We start from the raw sequence: 20,626 nt of genomic DNA, 5'->3' as shown, positions 1-20,626 counted from the left end.
TCGTAGAGGGCTGTAGGTAAGAGAGGAGAGTCATCAGGATCAGGATCTGGAACAATCTTTAGAAACTGTGTAGTTTCATTAAGTTGTTTTCCACTCACGTCCAAATGTGCACGAGTATTTGTTCGCATATTTGATCTATCTTTTAATTGGGATTTCCTTTCTCTAATATCATCCTCAGTTTTCCACATGCTATCAGCACTCAATTTTAACGGTTCTATTTTGCCTTTCTGTTTCTCCTGCTCTCTGTCCTCAAACCTCGACCTCAATAGAATCAATTGCATTTTACTTAACCTTCCTCTCTGTGGAGGACCATATTCCTTGATCCACAATTCTTACAGATTTACAGATTCCGGGCCGTACTTCTTTAGCATGTATTGTACGTTTTGGTTACCATGCCATTCCAAGTCCTCTGTGGGCCCTCTTATTGTTTGCTCTTACCGGAGCCCATTTTCCAAGTTACTGGAAAAGTGTTCAGCTCCCTCTCTCTCTCGCGGGGAACAGTTACCTTTTCCCTTTGACATGCTTTTACTTCCGGAGGTTGGTTCTCACACTGAGCCTGTCCGAATCAATGGCTTGGTTTTTGTAAACCAAGAAACTTCGTACCCGGTATGTCTTTGCCGAGTCCAACTCAGCCAGTGGTGGCTCCAAGTCTAAAACCGCCCTTAAACTTGCTGTCTCTTAAACATTCTAGAGACAGCAAACCTTTCCCTTGAGTTGCTAGTTTGGCATGTATTGTACTTTTTGGTGGGCATTCCAAATCATCCATGGGCCCTCTTTTTGTTTGGTCTTGCCGGAGCGCATTTTCAAAGTTTCTGGAAAAGGTTCACGCGATACTTTATGAAACTCTCTTCCTGATTCATTTATTCTCTTAGAATGAATCTCCACGAAGGAATACTTAAGCCACTACTCTTACCAGGACACTATTCGATTCGAAACCCGGCGCTGGGGCCAAACACAGTCTCTTAGCCCTCTCACGGAAAGGGGCCAATGCAGCACTCGTGTTGAAATGAAAGACCTTCAAGGCGCTGGCGCCTGCGCCTCCTGGGAATCTTCAGAATCTCACCCAATCGCGGGTTCCCCGACGAGCCCCCAAGCTTACTGTCAGAGAAATTCAATTGATCGACTCAACTGCTAGCAAGTGCAAAGAAAAAAAGCTTTATTTTTCATCTCTGCATGCAGGGGACCAATACAATTGGCAAAAACGCCTTGTGTAAGGGCCCTGAACAAATTTCACATATTCTTTTTAAATTATTCTTATCAGACGTTCAAGGACAAGAGCAGGGAAACATTTGGGCCCCTTGTTTTCTTATTCCTTTGCCGTGAATATATTTGCTTATACCTTTAGGTTTCCCTGAGCTTATTTTCTGAATTCAAGTGCTCACAAGGACAGGTTGAATGTTTGCAAAGTTCTGCAAAGCCAAGCTGTCTCCACTGCAGAATTCAGCCAAGTGTTTGCAAAGTTGACCAAGTATTCAATCCATCAAATTATTCCCGTCAAATTTCGCAGTCAATGTCAACTTTGTTAATTTTCGATGACACAGATTTTTTTTCCATATGTTGGAAAGAAATTATCTTCCACTGTGAAAACAGCAAAGGTTGAATATGCCTCTGCCATTTCTGATGTTCCCATTATTGACTCGCCATTTTGTCCTCTGGAAGGCAAACATTTACTTTCAACGTTATTGTGGTTTCTGTCTATTTGGGGAATTGTTCATTATAATCAGCTTATGTTTTCTGCCCGTTTTTCAGAATAAATATTTTGACTTTGTTTTTAGTAACTGTTAACTGACATTTACAATGTTTTGTTTTTCATTCATAGGATGAGGAAATCGCTGGGTTAGACTGCAGTTATTGCCCATCCCTAATTACCCAGAGGACAGCTACCAGTCATACAAATTGCTCTGGTTTGGAGTCACATGTCAGCAGGACGATGCCAAGATGGTGGCTTCCGTCCTGAAGAACGTTAGTGAAACAGATGGGTTTTGCCAACGTGAGCAGTAGAATAAATTTCATTATTAGACGCTTAATACCAGACTTACGTTGAACTTAAATTCCACTAACTTCCGTGGCAGCATTTGAACCCGATTCCCCTGAACATTAGCTGGATTTCTGGATTAAAAGCCAGCAATAATACCACCAGTCCACCGCCTTCCTTTTATTATTTTCTTCCTTGTTAAGACATGAATGACCTCTCATCTTTTTCAATATTCCTCTTCCACACATGATTATGCTTTAATTGAGGGGTGTTTAATATCATCCTGAGCATTTGCCACTGTTCTTCATCTATCCTGCCCTGAAATGTTTTTGCCAAGTCCACTTCGGCCAAGTCCTTTCTCAACTCTGTCTATTTCTTATTGCCTGACACCAAATTGTCATATGTGACTCTGTCTTCACTCTTTCAATCTGAACTCGAAACTCAAGCATGCTCTAGTCACTTTTTCGAAGGGGATCCTGAGATATTATACGATTTTTCATTTCTTCCTCATTTCAAAACACTACAGCCAGTCCTCTGGTTGGTTGCATGACATGTTCCTCTCAAAATAAAATCATTGTAGATTCTATGAATCGTTCTGTGAGGCTACCATTGCCAATTTGATTAATCCTGTAAAAATGCCTGATGAAATTTCCCATAATGCAACTTATGCCCTTCTCTTTATGATCACTGTTCCCTGGTTTATGCTATTCCCCACTTTGAAAGTACTTTGCTGGGATGGGGTCTTGTGGCTTCGAAATTAATGTCACCAATGGGTTTCTTTCCATGTGTTTATCTCGAACCAGACTGATTCATGTTTTTGATCCCTTGTGCGAATATCATTTCTATATACAGCCTTGATATTATCCCTAACCAAAACAGTACCTCCACCGACTGTCCCTTCGTGTCTGAATAGTGAGTCCCTTTGGACATTTAGCTCCCAAATCCTGACCTTCCTGCAATCACGTTTCAATAATCCTCATGAGACCACGCTTATTTGTCTCTTTTTCTGCTGTTAGCTCATTCATTTTATTCCAATACTGCACGTATTTTGGCACAAATAATTCCGAGAAGATATATTGGCTTGCCTTCTCTTTTCATACTTTTTTGTGCACTTCTCTATCCACATTCTCCATCCTGATAGATTGTTACCTGAAATTATTGAGTCTCTCATTAACTCCAAATTTCAGATCCCATTTTTCAACTTTTTCGATTTCTTCCCTCAGCATGACCATTATATGGGCTCTGACCGCTTAAAATATTAACATCTAATTTCTGTTCACTTTCTGTCTTGCTGTTTTCATTCCCAGATTCCTGTCTCATTTCATCAGTTTAAATCTACCCAAGTTACACAATCCTCCCTTCCAAGTTGATGTGGCCTCCATTTACGATGAATCCTGTCACTTTTGTACAGATTCCAAACACCCTGGAAGAGATTCGAATCATCTAAAACTCAGAAATACTCCTCACAAACTAGCTGTTTAGCCACATATTCAACAGAAATATCATCCTCTTCCTTGTCGCACTTCCACGTGGCACGGGGACTAATCCCAATATAGCAGTCCCAGAGAACCTACTTTTCAACTCAGACCCAACTCTCTGAACTTTCTTTGCAGTCCTGTCATTCTTCCTGTCTACGTCGTTGTTACCAATTTGTACTACGGCCGCTGAATGTTCACTCTTCCCCTTTATTATGGCCGGAGCTCGCTCGGAGGGAACTATCACCCTTCTTATGGAGCAATCATAGAATTCCGACAGTGTCGAAACAGGCCTTTTGCCACATTAGGTTCACACTGATCCTCCAAAAAGTAACTCCTAATACTACGCAATTACATGACATTTCCACTGTCTCATGCAACAAACGTAAACATGTCTGAACATTATGAGCAAAGAGTAACCAATACAGTAGTATTCCGCTACCCTATTATTCTGCATTTACTCCTGACACACGCAAGGAACCGGCACATTGCTGAATATTCCAGGTCTAAGGAAACCCACCCAGACCCAATTGGAGTCATAGTGACATAGAGATGTACAGCATGGAAACAGACCCTTCGGTACAACCCGTCCATGCCGAAGAAATATTCCAACCCAATCTAGTCCCACCTGGCAGCACTTGGCACATATCACTCCAAACCCTTGTTATTCATATAAACATTCAAATGCCTCTTAAGTGTTGCAATTGTACCAGCCTCCACCACATACTCTGTCAGCTCATTCCATACAAGTACCACCCTCTGCGTGAAAATGTTTTCCCATAGGTCTCCTTTATATATTTCCCCTCTCACCCTAAAACTCTAGTTCAGGACTCCCCGACTCCAGGGAAAAGACCTTGTCTTTTTATTCTATCCATGTCCCTCATAATTTTGTAAACCTCTATAAGGTCACCCCTCAGCCTCCAACGCTCCAGGGAACCCTTTCAAGTTTCACAACATCTTTGTGATAGGAAGGAGAACAGAATCGCACGCAATATTCCAACAGTGGCCTAACCAATGTCCTGAACAGCCGCAGCATGACCTCCCAACCCCTGTTCCCAATACTCTGACCAATAAAGGATTACATATTAAACGCTTTATTCACTATGGTGTCTACCTGCGACTCCACTGTCAAGGAGTTGTTAACCTGAACTCCAAGGTCCTTTTGCTTCCCAACACTCCTTATCACGTTACCATTAAGTGTACAAGTCCTGCTAAGATTTGCTTTCGCATGTGGGTGGCACAGTGGCACAGTAGTGAGCAGTGCTGCCTTCCACCGCCAGAAACGCAGACTCAATTCCTGCCTCAGGTCACTGACTGTGGAGATTTTGCACATTCTCCCCGTGTCTGCGTGGGTTTCCTCCGTGCTCCGGATTCCTAACACGGTCCAAAAATGTGCAGGTTCGGTGAATTGGTCATGCTAAATTGCCCGTCGTGTTCGGTGACGGGGTAAATGTATGGGAATGGGTCTGGGTGGGTTGCGCTTCGGCGGGTCGGTGTGGACTTGTTGGGCTGAAGGGCCTGTCTCCACACTGTTAGTAATCTCGTCTAAAAAAAATGCTGCACCTCGCATTTATCAGAATTAAACTCCATGTGTCACTTCTCAGCCCATTGGCCCATCTGGAACAGATGCTGTTGTAACCTGAATCAACCCTCTTCACTGTCCACTGCACCTCCAATTTTGGTGTCATCTGCAAACTTACTAACTGTACCTCTTTTGCTCGCATCCAATTCATTTATGTAAATGACAAAACGTAGATGGCCCAGCACCGACCCTTGTGGCACTCCACTGGTCACAGGTCTCCAGTCTGAAAAACATACCTCCACTACCACCTTCTGTCACCTTTGAGCCTGTTCTGTATCCAAATGGCTAGTTCCCCCTGTATTCCATGAGACCTAACCTTGCTCATCAGTCTCCCATGGAACCTTGTCATACGCCTTATTGAAGTCCATATAGATCACATCTACTGGTCTGCCCTCATAAATCTTCTTGGTTATTTCTTCAAAAATCTCAATCAAGTTTGCGAAACATGATTTCCCACTCACAAAGCCATGTTGACTATCCCGAATCATTCCTTCCCTTACCAAAACATGAACATCCTGTCCCTCACGATACCCTCCAACAACTTGGCCACCACCGAGGTCAGGCTCACCGGTCTACAGTTTCCTGCTTTGTCTTTACCGCCCTTCTTAAAAGGTGGCACCACGTTTGACAACCTCCAGCATTCCAGCACGTCACCTGTGACTATCGATGATACAAATATCTCAGCAAGTGGCCCAAAAATCAATTCTCCAGCTTCCCACAGAATTCTCAGTGACATCTGATCAGTCCGGATTTATCCTTTTTCTGCACTCTTTGTTGATTCTGCTTTCTCACAACAGATACAGCCAAAACTATTGAGCATTTCCAGCAACTACTGGATATATCATCAATGATGACCACCTATTATTCGGAATTTCTACAACTCAGACTTGAAGAAAGCTAAATTTAAATTCTCAGCAGAAATATAAATATTTGGTCGTTCAATTATCACAGTAAATATCCAATAAACGATTTTAGTTTGTTCCATGAACTTCATTTGTTCACTTTCCCAATGCATGATTGAAATATATTGTTACATCTGCTTTGAGATCAGAACGATTGGAAACGTTGCACATTTTCTCAGTCGTATTGGAATGTAATTACATCTCATTCTTTAAATTCATTCCAGTTACAGAGGATTATTCACAACACACATATGAACGAACACACGCGCATACACACACACAAACAGATACACACACAATACTTTACTTGTCGAAGTGTAGCAGTAACACTGCAACTAATTGCAATGATATCTAGAATGAGGGATTGAGGTAAAAGGAAGGATGGGAAAAATGGGACATTTCATGGAACAGGAAAAACTATTATGTGAACTTACTAATTTGCTCAAAATTGAGGGAAAGTATGCATTGCAAAAAGAAATTCTGTGCCGATTAGTTGGCATTGCATTAACTAAGATCCCAAGTTCATCAGCTCTTTTGTTAGCAAAAGAGCTAGACGTAAGACAAGTGAAACTTTTTTTGTACACAGACTTGTGCATGTGGCTTCAAAAGCCACCAAGAAAGTTAGGACTTTTAGTGGTGCCGGAGATAGGCCTGACAAATGGGAAGAGCTGTTTAGATATTTTGGAAGCCGACACACTGTGGTCAAAAAGAAAAGACTCAGTCTGTACTTCAAAGTTCTGAACTCCAACATGTAATGATGCTAATAAAGAAACATTCCGATTAATTCCTCTTGCAAGTTCCGGCAAATAACTAATCATGTTTGGGGCAACAAAACCATTTTTAACGCAAGTGGTGCAAGGTCAACATTATTATGAAATCTAAGTATCACAGAAACAGAATATGTTAAGTTTTCAATCCCATTGAACAAAACGAACATTAATTCCGTTTTCAACAAAACTCTGAAAGGATTGATTCTTTCATTCAAGTAAAATATGTTTTTCCATTAATAATTTTGCATACAAAATACTATTTATTGTAAGAAAACGGCATGTTTCCAGATTTATGTTCGTTATATTTTGACGCGGAGCTCGAACCTCTCTGTTTATTAAACCAAACATCCAAAGAAGCTCGTCTTGCCTCATAAGTGCGTGAAAGAGAACTCCTGATTACCAGCACTAAAAGAAAAAATGAAAAAGAATATATTTTAATCACAAAATACTAAACAAAGCTATCAACAATTAGCTCACTCTTTCCCGTAACTGAACACAATCGATTTTACAGCCAATTATTACTTGTGTCTATTTTGAGACAGCTCATCTCCCACCCTTTGTATTTGGGCAGCTGAGCTTTCAACATTAAAAAAGAACACTCGCTATTTTAAATGAATACACGTGCTCTCGAACTCGTCACAAATCCCCCGTTAAGAAGAAAAAAGAACCCTCAAAGCAATGATGGTCAAAACATTGAAGCACCACTTTCATCGAGGATCTTCGTGGAAATTCCTTGATGGCTTTCATCTTTACGTTCCTTGGGTATTAATCTTAAATGTCCGAACTTATGTCCCAAGAACGTTATCTCTGCCTTTGCGAATTCTGTTTTCTTTATAAGCGTTACCAGTTTTCCTTCAAGTAATCTCTCAAAGAGGTTTTAGCTTACCATTGATAGCTAAAGGTCACCACATCATCAGGATAAAATACATTATTTCTCAATCCGGCCACAACTGTGTCCTTCTGTCTCTGGAATGTCGCTGGTGTGCTCTTCACTCCAAAGGGCATTGCATTGAATTGATATAGACTATTTGGGATTAAAAATGCTGACCGATTTTTCACTGTCTGACAAAAGTGCCTGCATACGAAATCAACATTTGTGGTGTAACTGTCTTGTCGGACTTCTTCCACGTCGCTCTCTGAAGTGGGATAGGAGTCCGATTTATTAACGATGTTGACCTCCAATACTCTCCGCAAAGTCGTTCACTCACATCAGCTTTGGGGCCGAACTCTGCTCAGTCAGCGAACTCTGCTCACTCTGACTCGTTTCAATGATGTCTTCACTGAGCATCGCGTTTACTTCCTTCTGGACATGTATGTCTCTGAGCAGTTGAAGCCTGTACGTATATTATTTACCAGAACAGCTTTACCAACTTGCACTACGTGCAGAATAGAATGAATCCTTTTCATTTTAATACTGCATATGTCCTCATACTGCTGCAACATACTTTTCACCTCGGTTAATTGCTCCTGACACAGATACCTCACTGTCCTATCCTACTCTTCACGGACCTCCTCATTAATTGACGTATTTTGAGGCACATCAATCTCCATGACATCGAGCGTCAAACGTCCATTTATCGGGAGCAAAGAAGAGAGAGGGAAGCAGGTGCGCTGACTGCCAAGAAGAAGTTTTCTCACTTAAAAGGGACTTTACTCGGGCTCCATACTGCCCTTTTGCGGCATCAGCGAGGAGACAGGGAGAGAGGCTGCCGGGAAGGTAAATCACTGAATTAAAACTTTTCCTCATGTGAAGGCGGAACTCACGCTGAGCAGATGCAGACACGAGAGTGCTGAGTAAGTGAAGTAATATACTTGGCCAGTTGCGTTACCCGAAGCACTTTTTAGGTCGGGTATCCCACCCATTCTCCTCCTCTCCCCACACAGAAAAGGTTCTGTGCGCTCGATTGGGAAAGCACATCCTAAAATACTTTTTTTATTCCTCAACAGTCGCTTTGGGAATTTCGATCAGGAGGAATGGAGTTTCGGGCCAGTTGAATGTTTCTCCTGCAGAATGGAGGAGGTTAGGTCCACTTTTGGTATCCCTGCTGACTTCATCAGCGGGAAGAGCACTCAAATCAATCTCCTCAAAATCCTTGACAGGGAACTGGAACTGGAGCTGAATGAACTTCTCATCATTCGGAGTGTGGGGGACAGTGTGGTCATTGAGAGGAGTTAACAGGAGGTAGCCACATCTCTGGTAAAAGAACAAGGCAGATGGGTCACACTCCGGGATCGGAAAGGGAGCAAGCAGGCTTTGAAGGGATCACCTGTGGCCATAACAAGTCTACCGTTTTGCATACAGTTTGGGGAGCAAATCACCAGAGGGACACCATGGCGTACAGATCTCGAGCACAGATTCAGTAACTGTTGCTCAGAAGGGAAGTGGGAAGAGGAGCATAACATTAGTCGTTGGTGATTCCATAGTTAGTGGGACAGATAGGATATTATTTGGGAACGGCATAGACTCACGTTTGGTGTGTTTCCTCCCAGGTGCCAAGTTTCGTGATATCTCTGATCATGTTTTTGGATACTTGAGGGGGAGAGGGAGAGGTCCCAAGTCGTGGTCTTCATGGGCACAAACGACATAGTTAGAAAGAGGCGTGGGGATTTAAGGCAGACATTCAAGGAGCAAGGGTGGAAGCCAGGAGCGAGAAGAAACAGAGTTGTTATCACTTGTTTGTTGCTCGTACCATGTGCAAATGAGGCGAGGAAGAGGAGAGAGGAGTTGAACACGTGGCGAAAGGGATGTTGCAGAGAGAAAAGGGTTTTGGGTTTCTGGAGGATTGCAGCTCATTCTGGGGTTGGTGGGACTTGTAAAAACGGGATGGAGTAGTAAGGTAAGAAATATGGTTTACAGGTTGCAAGAAATCCCCTGCAAACGGGAAGGTGGTTTCGAGTGGCTCGACTTCAACGCGAGGTACATCCGGAATAGGGTGGATGAAACTTGCAGCATGTATTGACACAAAGAATTTCGATATTGTAGCTATTTTAGAGACATGGATAGAGCAGGAACAGGATTTGGTTATTGCAGGTTCCAGGATTTAGACACTTCAGTGGTGTGGGAACGTTACTCAAGTACAGTATTACGCAGGCAGTAAGAGAATTTGACGACCCGTCTACTGAGGTAGTCTGGGCTGAGGTTAGAAACAGTACAGGAGAGGTCACCATGTTGGGAGTATTCTTTCAGCCTCAGAATCGATCGAGACATGGAGGGGAAGGCAGAGCAAAGATGACTCTGAAGGAGCAAGAGTGACAGAGTAGTGGTTATGGGGTTTTAAGGTGCCAAATATTGACTGGAAATACTGTATTTTGAGTACTTTTCATGGATTAATTTTTGTCCAATGTGTGCAGGAGAATTTCCTGACACAGTATGTAGACGGCCAACAAGGGGCGACTTGAGAAGATTTATGATGCACATGATGGGGAAGGAAACTACACGGGATAGACACAATTGAAATATGGAGCGTATTCAAGGAGCTATATGTGGAGCTATTATTAGCTCTTGATAAGTATGTAACTGTCAGGCAAGGAGGAGGTAGTCAGTTGAGACAATCGTGATTTTCTAAAAAAAGTCTAATGTCTTGAAAGAAGAAGAAGAAGGCTTGTGATGGAAAGAGACATGAAGGCTCAGTTTGAGCGCTGGAGAGTTACAAGTTAGCCGGGAAAGACATAAAAAGGGAACCAATTATCGCCAGGCGGGGATATGAGAAGTCCTTCACAGACACGATCAAGCAAAACCCAAAAACATTTTATCGGTACATCACGGGGGGGAAATACGACTACAGTAAGATTTGCGCCGATCAAGGAAGTAATGGGAATTAGTGTGTAGAGTCCAAGGAGATGGACGAATTTCTAAATGAATACTTTTCGTCGATGTTCACACTGGAAAAATACATTGATGTAGACGAGAATACCGAGATAAAGGCTACGAGACCAGATGGGACTGAGATTCACACGGCCGAGGTGTTAACAATTCTGGTAAGTGTGAAAGTAGTTAATTTCGCTGAGATGGATCAGATTTATCCAAGCGTTCACTGGGAGCCAGGGAGGAGATGATTGAGACTTTGGGTTTGATCTTTATGTCGTCATTGTCTACAGGAATACTGCCTGAAGACTGGAGGATAGCAAATATTGTTCCCTTGTTCAGGAAGGTGAGTAGAGACAGCCCTGTTAATTATAGACCAGTGAGCCTTTCTTAAAGTGTGGGAAAAGGTTGAAGGCAACAGGATAATCCAGAAAGGAATACGTTGATTAGGGATCATGAACCCGGTTTTGTGAAGGGTAGGTCGTGCCTCACAATCCTGAAAGAGTTCTTGGAGAAGGTAACCACGCAGTTGGTTGAGGATTAAACATTTGATGTGGTGTATATAGATTTCGGTAAGGCGTTTGATCAGGTTCCCCATGTAGACTATTGCAGAAAACATGGCGGCATCGGCTTGAGTGTGATTTATCGGTTTCGATCAGAATTTGCTTCGCTGAAAGAAGACAGAGGATGATGGTTGATGGGAAATACTCATCCCGAGTTCAAGTACTACTGGGGCGTCACAAGCATTTGTTGTCACTTTTGTAAATGACTTGGATGAGGGAGTACAACGATGGGTTCGTAAATTTGTGAGTGAGACTAAGTTTGTTGAACTTGTGGAAAGTACCAAAGGATCTTGTAGGTTACAGATGGATATAGATAAGCTGCACAGCTGAGATCAGACCTGGCAAATTGAGTTTAATTTGTAAGAGGTTTCAATTCAACAGGAGCAACAGGAATAAAGAGTTTTGCGCTCAACGTGAGATTCTTGGCAGTGTAAAAAAGCAGGGAGCACTCGGTGTCCACTTACATAGATCCCTGAAAATTGCCACCCAGGTTGATATGGGATCGAAGAAGACATTAGGTGTGTCAACTTTTATTGGTAGATGAATTGAGTTTCGGAGCCACAAGGTCATGTTGCAGCAACACCATAATCTGATGCAGCTGCACGAGGAATATTGCGTATTAAAGGAAGGATATGGAAGCTTTGAAAAGAGCGCAGATGAGATTAACTAGGATGTTGCCTGGAATGGAGGGAAATTCTTATGAGGAAAGGCTGAGGAACTTGAGGCTATTTTCGTTGGAGAGAAGGTTTAGAGGTGACTGGATTGAGGCACATCAGGTAATCAGAGGATTAGAGAGGGGAGATATTAAGAATCCTTTTCTCAGATGGTGATTTCTAGCACAGGGGACATGGCTTTAAACTGACGAGTAATAGATATTTGACAGATGTCAGAGGTAGTTTCTTTACTCAGGGAGTAGTAGGGGTGCGGAGCGCCTTCCTGCAACAGTAGTAGACCCGTCAACTTTACAGCCATTGAACTGGTCATTGGATAAACCTTTGAATTAAAATGGAACAGTGTAGGATAGATAGGCTTCAGCTTGTTTCCACAGCTCCGCAAGACATCGTGAGCTGAAACGCCTGCATTGCACTGTAATCTTCTGTCTTCTGTGGAGTTAATTCCTCAATTTGCAGGGCAGTAACTAACAACATTTTTTTCCCAACTTACTGTGTCCATTATGATAAGATTTCAACATGTTCACCTAACATTCCAGATGTAGGTTGTATTTTCTGTCCGACATCTTAACCATTCAGATGACCTGATTTTTTTTCTCAATTCGATAGCCTTTCATTAAAGGGATCTCCTACCACGGGTCGCAATGCCAATGCGTCATCCCCATGGGATACATCCAAACATTAGATTTTTTAATCTGCCACCTGCTTCCATCTCTGTTGTGCCCTCGTCACGTGCTGCTTAGCTCATGCAGCTGCACACTTTAATCGTAACCTCAAATGAGATACACAATCCAAGTGTGAGATCTCTGATTACAGTCCTCATTTTCATTTCTTTAATTAGTTTCAAAGGCTCTCTTCATTCATCCAAGTAAACTGAGTGGATTCGCTTGGCGCAGTTTCAACTAAAAATGATATGAATGGGAAAACTTTGTCGTCATCATTGTGGTCATCTTGACAGTATGCTCTTAAAACGCTGTTGACGTGCGGTCCAGGCGAAACTAAATTCCATTGTGACTTAGACGGAGCCTTCCTCACACCCAGGTGACCTCCTAATCGTGATTCATGTGCTAATCGTAATGGGCAAAGTGTGTATGCGACTGGCAACACAAACCAGCGTACTTCCACCAATTTTTCCTCCTGACGAACCTGCTGCGGTCTCCATTGTTGTTTTAAGATTCTAGCTTTAAGATCATAACCCTCGGGAATACATACCGCCTCATCTTTGTGTTGTCCGATCATTAGCCTTTGGGAAATAAACACCTCTGCCTGACCCTCTGCCTGTTCAGGTTTTATTGCATTATTACATCAGCCAGGGCGTCTGCTAACTGAAGCTCAACTCTTTCATCTTTGATCAGTTTTTCTTTCTTTCTGTCACTTATTAAAGTTAGATATTGTTACGAAACATCCCAGAAAAGTTACACACTACTTTTCTTTTAATTCCTCAGTTTGACGTTAACAAAATAAGGTGACACTTTGGATCCCAGGAATAAACTGCATCCTGGTACTGACACTCTGTCAATCACTGCCACTGTTACATCCCCAGTCTTGACTTAGCTCTCCAACCTGACCTTACACAGGGAATGCTAAAGTTCTGCCCAACTATTCCACAAGTTACAACGCTCTCAGATAACATGTCAGGAAAAGGGAAAATAATTTCGCCATTTACCATCAGAGACTGACTAGATGCCATATGGCTTTAAATTATAACTTATTTCCCTTCTCTCCTTATTATTTCTGAGTAAAGTTACCCACAGACGTGACGTCCTCACAGAAATCGGGCACGAACTCAATACCCAGCCGTTGCTCAGGCTGCATTTTTTCCTAATTTAAACAACATTTCTGTGTGTTTCCTTTCCTACTTTCTCTAATTACCCTGAAAAGCTCTTAACACATCTTTTCACACTGTGCCATTCTTCAATGCCCAGCACTGCGACTTTCCGGCTCCCAATTTAGCACAGTTGAAAAGCCTGATGCCTTTCACTTTTTTGTGTTTCTGTTTTTCACCTACGCTAAGTTATTTCCAGTGGTCGCTCCTCCTTGTTTTGTGGTGTAGGATCACCCGTTTTCCCAACTCCTATCGCTCCAAGGATGAAATTCCTGTCGGAATGCAAATTTCAATTTATGCACAGTGGCATATTCATCTGCCATTTCTGTCATTCTTCTACTTTCTGAACGTTCTGATTTTCAACATGAATTCTTATCTATAGAAGTGATTTTTTTAACTCATCCAGTAGAATAAACTCTCTTCGAGCCTCATACGTCTTGTCTATTTTTAAGGTAAGCACCGACCGATCAAAAATGGTTTATCTCATTATTTCAAACACAAAGTAAGCCGCACCTGGTTGTTATGTTATGTTTCTGAGCCGCTGGCTATCCTCTACTGATTATTATTCATAAACATGCATAATAGCCTATTTGGCATCTGCATTATTTCTTGACCCCTCATCTCATCGAGCTGCAAATCGCTCATCAGTTTTGCCTACCAGTTTAGTCTCAATTGGAAGTCCCCACAAGTGCTTTGGCGAGTTCATCCGGCCAGACATTGTATTCAAATAAAATAAGAAAGGCTTCGACGTATTTTCCACAGAAATGTGGCAACTCTTTGATGTATTTTTTAAAATACCTACATTCTCCCTTCATCTCCATTTTGTTACCTTCAATTTCCTGACTACTTCGCAACTTTGTAAGTTCAAATTCTCTCTCTCTCTTCTTTGTTTTGCTTGGCCAATATCCTTTTCTCGCTTTTTTTGTTCCTCTATCTGTTCCTTCTCTGGCTCTTTCTCTTTCTTCTTTCTCTCTTTCTGCTCAGCTGAGAATGCTCTCTCCCTTTGTTTCTTCCATCTCTCTCTCTCTTTCTTCTCCCTATTTTTCTCTTTATTGTCTTTCACTGTGTCTCACAGTGAATATTATAAAACCAGATCCAGTATATATCAATTTCACATTCATCAGTGTCAAAATAAAATTGAACTTCTGCGTGGATCGCTGGAATTTCATGTATGGGTAACCCAACATACTTTTCAGTGGCTTTAGATCGGGATCATTCCTGCAGAGTACATCTGAAGAAAACGGCAGTTAATGACAAGCCAAGATTTAGTTTAATATCTGAATTTGGTGGATTCTGTGTAATAAACGTAAGCACACACATATTGTACTGACACTAAATTGAATGTAACAATGTGCACCATAACTGAAAGTATTGTCCTCTCGAACGTTCCCAGCTTCCTGACCTCACTCCCTCACAAATTAATCAGTTGATGAGAATGCTCCAGTTGGGTGAAACAGTGCATGCTTCACCTCAACTTTCCCCCATCCACAATGCCCTGTTAAACCCACTGACTGGCTCCTGACTTTTTCAGGGTTATATAAGGTGCTGCCTTCCTGAGCAAGTACGGTTCGCATTATCCTGTGGATCACAGAATAGGAAACGTGGGATTAGATGAACAATTTCCTTGTGTGAAACTCCATCTGGTGAGAAGATGAACTACTGGGGGAGAGTGATCATTTCTCACAAAGGGTCAGCGAAATGTCGAACCTGCACAGACCAGTAACATCACTCAGAGCACCTGCATTTGTGGAAAGACACAAACAATGCAACCATTACTTAGTGGTGTCCCGTCTGATCACTAAGCTGACAAATAATCACCAGAAAACCGTGACATGTGGAGGTGATAATTCGGTTCTGGAATGTTGTATTTTATGAATCAGTTTAAAAGAAGAAATGATGGTTCACAAATATTGCTTTTGGAAATCTCAAGAGTTACAGTTTTGTGCAGTCTGATAACAAACAGTGAATAAGTTGAGAACTCCGAGTTATACACTGTTCCTGGTGTTATATACCAGGCTAGATATTCTTTACCTTAATGCAGGGTCTATTATAGGTCAGAAAGATGTGATAACAGAATAGATTCACATGTGCAACTGTGATATTTTTGCCATCAGAAACATGTGTGAAGGAGATTAGGATTGGCAGCTCAATATTCCTTGGTATTAGAACGATAGTCCATATTTGGTGCTGGAAAATCACAGCAGATCAGGCAGCATCCGAGCAGCAAGAGAATCAACATTTCTTGAACAAGCCCTTCATCAGATTCATTCCTGATGAAGGGCTGACGTCCGAAATGTCAATTCTCATGCTGCCATCTAATGTAGGTTCAGGAAAGACTGTTAGAAATAAACGAGGTGATTAAAGACTACCAAGTCCCACAGCAGTGAAAGTGAAACGTTCGTAGAACATTTTGGAAGCTTTTGTGCTTGAACCGTTTTGTATCAAAAAGGTTGAGAGACATATTCTTAAGCCATCAGTGAATCAAATGTGACGGGGAAAATGCAGGAACGCGGAGTTGCGGATGATCAGAACGAACATGACTGAACTGAAAGGCAGAGCACATTCCGTGAGCTTGTGGGCATACTTTTGTTCTTATGCCTTACGATATCAAGTTGACTGTTGTTCCCTTGTTCGTAGGAACAACAACCAATCTCCCATTGAAGTCACACAGAGTTCGGAATGGAACTAACTGCTTCAAACAATTTATATATGCTGCACTGAGAGCCAGAAATAAGTAAGAAACAAGTATCCAATCAATATTTTGTAACTTGCAATGAAATTTATTCTCTTTCTTTGAAACACCAGAGAGCACAGGTCAAGTTTGCCATGGCCCTTTTTGATAGCATTGTCCTTGGAAGAATTCGATTGAACCCTCCTTCCCATCACTCTGTAGCAATAATTTATTTCGTGAGATAAAGAGTCAAGACTGCACACTCCTCCAAGTACAGACTGGCCAAGCTCCTGGTCAACTGGAGCAAGAAAGCTTATCATTCCAGTGGCTTTCCAAATAGCTTGCTGCACCTCTATGTTACACGTCAGCAGCTTAAAGACAAGGACAGCGTATGTTTTATATACGTCACTACTTTCCAACGTTGTGTGATTGAAGAAATACACTGTACATCAATTTCGTGCCAATGCAGAAGTCTGTTCAATCTTCAGGGAGGTGTCCATGAGTTGCAGTGGATACCTCATACAGTCTGCAACCTCCCGGCCTGGCATCCGTCCCACGCTACAGCAAAGAATCAAGCCAAGGTCCACTCTCATTCAATGAAGAACACAGACAGTCATGTCAGGAGCAGCACCAGCCAGAGCTAGTCATGTGGGGCCAACCTGGAAAAACTCCTATCCCTCAAAACAGAAAAACTTGTATGCGAAATTGCAGAAGCAGCAAGTAATGGACAGATTTAATTGATCCCACAATCAATTGTTCCGACCCACCTCTGCGTTCCAGCATCATGCAGTAATAAAAGATAGTGGACAACGAAAGAGGCCATTGGAGGAGGACGCTTCTACTGTCCAACAATGAAATCCCCAATCATAGAGAGCACAGCACATCAGGGGGAAAAGAAATTTGCTGCATTTGTAACAACCTTCAGCCATAAGGGCTGAGCAGATGATCCATATCAGCCTGGTTCAGTGCGCCCCAACTGCACAGACACGAATCTTGAGACAATGCGATTGATTCCACACGATGTCAAGAAATGGCTGGAAACACTGGAAGCTGTGATTTAGATCCAGTGATTTCCACATCTCGAGCCAAGCTGTCCCATTCCAGCAAGCCCACAAACATCCGCCAACAATGTGGTGAGTGTCTTCAGTATGTCCTGGAAACAAAACGTCGGATACTTGCTTTGCAGCCAGTTACTGACACACCAGAGTGCGGTCGACCATGTAAATGTGAAGGAAGATGTCAGCAATAATGTGCTCAATCAGCCCTAACCTGCTCAGTGATGTTCAGTTATTGTCCAGTGAGGCTCACTCAGATCCTAAACCAATTGCAAGCTTCGTTCAAAATAGAGGAAATTCGAAGGGCCAGTGAGGCTAATTAATCTTAACAACAAGGCACCATTGTACAGTGTGTGAGAATAGGAAACAATCTGCTGGTTGGAGCAATCACGAGTAAAAAGCAAGGTTGTTGTTAGTGTCAGTGAATTGAACTCCACGGCATCGTCAGCCATTCAGCAACAAAGAGGATCAAACATGTTCAGATGCTGCATTGATCCTCTCTCCATCATATGGTCAGACGTGGGAATGCTAACTGATTATACCATTCCACAGATACTGAAAACGTTCATTTCAAATGCAACACGACCAGGAAAAATTCAGGTTTAGTCTCAAAAATAGCAAATAATATTCATGCCAAACAAATTCTGGACAAATACACTAATGAAGAATTAAACTATCCTTTGTTGAATTTTAATAATACGATCACCACTGAGTCCCCAACACGGTGTTTTTCAGCAATTTATGTGTTATCACTGACAAGAAATTTCCCTCTAGTAGCCACATAAATACAACTGTGTTCAAGAACAGAACAAACGCTACGGATTCTGCAGTGAGTAACTCACCTACTGACACCCGAAAACGATTCCCCAAAGACGATGAAGGATTATGTACCTGAATGACATGGGATAAACCCTGTATATTTTAATGCTATCACTTTCACAAGCTTCTATCTCCTCCTCCACTGAAGCTGAATAGTTGCAGTGCATACTACACACAAAATGAATTGCATCAGTTCTTAATTGTCAGGACATTTCAAACCCACGGCAATCGACAAGGACAAAGAAAACAGATACATGGGAAAATCATATCACCAAGCTCCGTCTTTCTTCAGGTCAGATGTGATGAAGTTCGCTCATGATTTTACAATCCCAGCTCATAAGATCACAAAGTCAGTCCATGAAAAAAAGTAGCAAGACTTGGCCAACAGCCATGCATGGGCAGACAAATGGCAAGTAATATTCGTATCTTACAAATACTAGACAATGACCATCATAAGCTAAGTCACCAGCGCTGTTTGACGTCCAATGATATTCACTTTGCTGAATCAATTGGAAGTAATATCCTCAGGTTTATCGAAGACCATATTGCTACTATGTGTAGAACATCAGTTCAGACGCTAGGAATCCTGCGGCTAGTAACTTTTCTCCCGTCTGTCCATAGCCTGTCCACTACCTCTGAGTCTTAAGTCATGAATATGATGCAATAATATCCACTTGTCTGAATGAGTGCAGCTCCAACACCACTCAAAAATTATAACATAATCAGAGAACAAACAGCCCATTTGATTGGTCCTTATCCACAATGACTCACTCCCTCCACCACCGACACTCAGCAGCAGGTGTGAGTACAATGGCACAGCATCTTCCACACTCTTGATCATTGCCATCTGGAAGGAAAAGGGCAGCATCTGGGGAGGAGTGATCCGAATTCATTTGATTCTAACATTAGTCTTGTAAAGGACAAAGGTAGATGAAAAGTTGGTAATTTAATATGACTCGGGCTTATTTTAATAAGTTGAGAAGAGATGCCATTCAAGTAAATAGCAAACGAGAAAATAAATCAGAATCAGATCAGGTATTCTCAGGGGAACGTAAAGTGGCTCTGAGAAAGCGTGTTCTCAAAAGTTAAATGGGCCAGGCTGCGAAATCCAGAGTTCCCAGGAGCTCTGCGAGCTTTCAGGCACAAATGGTACATCAATGTCAGATCGTGGGACATCCGTATTAGAGAGGAGTGTCGAATGTGAAGGGGCGAGATCCGAAAGGATGTGAGAAAGCAAACAGTGAATGAGCAACTACGCTGCCAAGAAGTATCAAGCAATGTTTAGCAGATTATTTTTCAATAAAGAGCACGAAAATAAGTTAAGTAGGGAAAACCAAAGGCAAAAGCAGAAACAACAAGTAAATGTAAAAGGTTTGGATATGGTTCTGAACTTGAATTGAAGATTAAAGGAGACTCAACAATTAGGGCTATCGTTATGAATCTGGAAGAATTGTCTGAGAAGCCCACCCGAACCTTCTCGATGATACTGCATTGAGCAATACATGATCTGGTCATCGTGCCAGCTTGGTAAAGGTTGGCAAGCTTTGGGAATCTTTGCTGACAATTGTGAACTTAGTCAAAAAGAAAAAGGAGGCATATTTAAGATTTTGGAACCTGGTGACTGCCAGAGATCTTAAAAAAGATAAAAATAAACAGAATAAAAACGTGTGCAAAGAGTGAGGAGAGCTAAACGGCATCGTGAAATGTCTTTGGTCAACAAGATTACTTACAATCCCAAATCAGTATATCAGGATTATGCGAGTTGGTAGGGAAATAGTGGGTCGACTCAAGACCAAACGGGAAAATTAATGCATAGAGCTGGAGGAAGTGGGTGAGATCCTTAAAGTTTAAGGGATGCCTGCAGAAGCTGCTGGTGTTTAAGGGCGCTCAGTGCAGGAAAAGTACAATATAAGGGAAAATTGGCAGCACTGGATGAGATCACAGGCACTACTGCAAACTCCTCTGTAAACCACTGTGAGTTATAGTGGTTTGAAGATGTGACACAGACGAGGAAGGTAGTACGTCTCTGAAATATTTTACTCGCCATTGAACTCGTCAAGCCACTGCAATCCTTTAGGTTTTAGTGAGGGGAAAATATGCTGTAATTCGCTGTGGTGACGAAGAGGGACAGAGAAACTGCAGAAGTTTACAGAGCTCGGAAGGTTTGGAGGGATCGGAACAATTACAGAGAAAGGGAAATTTTAGACATAGTAACAGGGAGCACGGATGGAAAGTTTCAGAGTTACAGAGAGATGTGGTTTGTGCTACGGGGGGAGTTGTATGGTGTGGAGGAGCAAACAGACATTATGGCCTGCCTGCCGTTGCAACTGGAGAGGTTTACAGATTGTAGGAAAACCAGATGGTGGCTGAGAGTCAGTGCATAACAGAGTTTGTAGGGATTGCAGTCGGCCTGACAGAAGGGGAGTAATATGGGGATTGGAAGTAGGGACAGACACAGCAAGTGTTGCAATGATCGGAGGAGTTTACAGATTGAAGTAGGGTGACAGCGACTG

The sequence above is a fragment of the Chiloscyllium punctatum genome, chromosome 17, assembly GCF_047496795.1.
Source record: "Chiloscyllium punctatum isolate Juve2018m chromosome 17, sChiPun1.3, whole genome shotgun sequence".
Classification (NCBI taxonomy): Eukaryota; Metazoa; Chordata; class Chondrichthyes; order Orectolobiformes; family Hemiscylliidae; genus Chiloscyllium; species Chiloscyllium punctatum.
Note: the sequence above shows the minus strand (reverse complement) of the source record.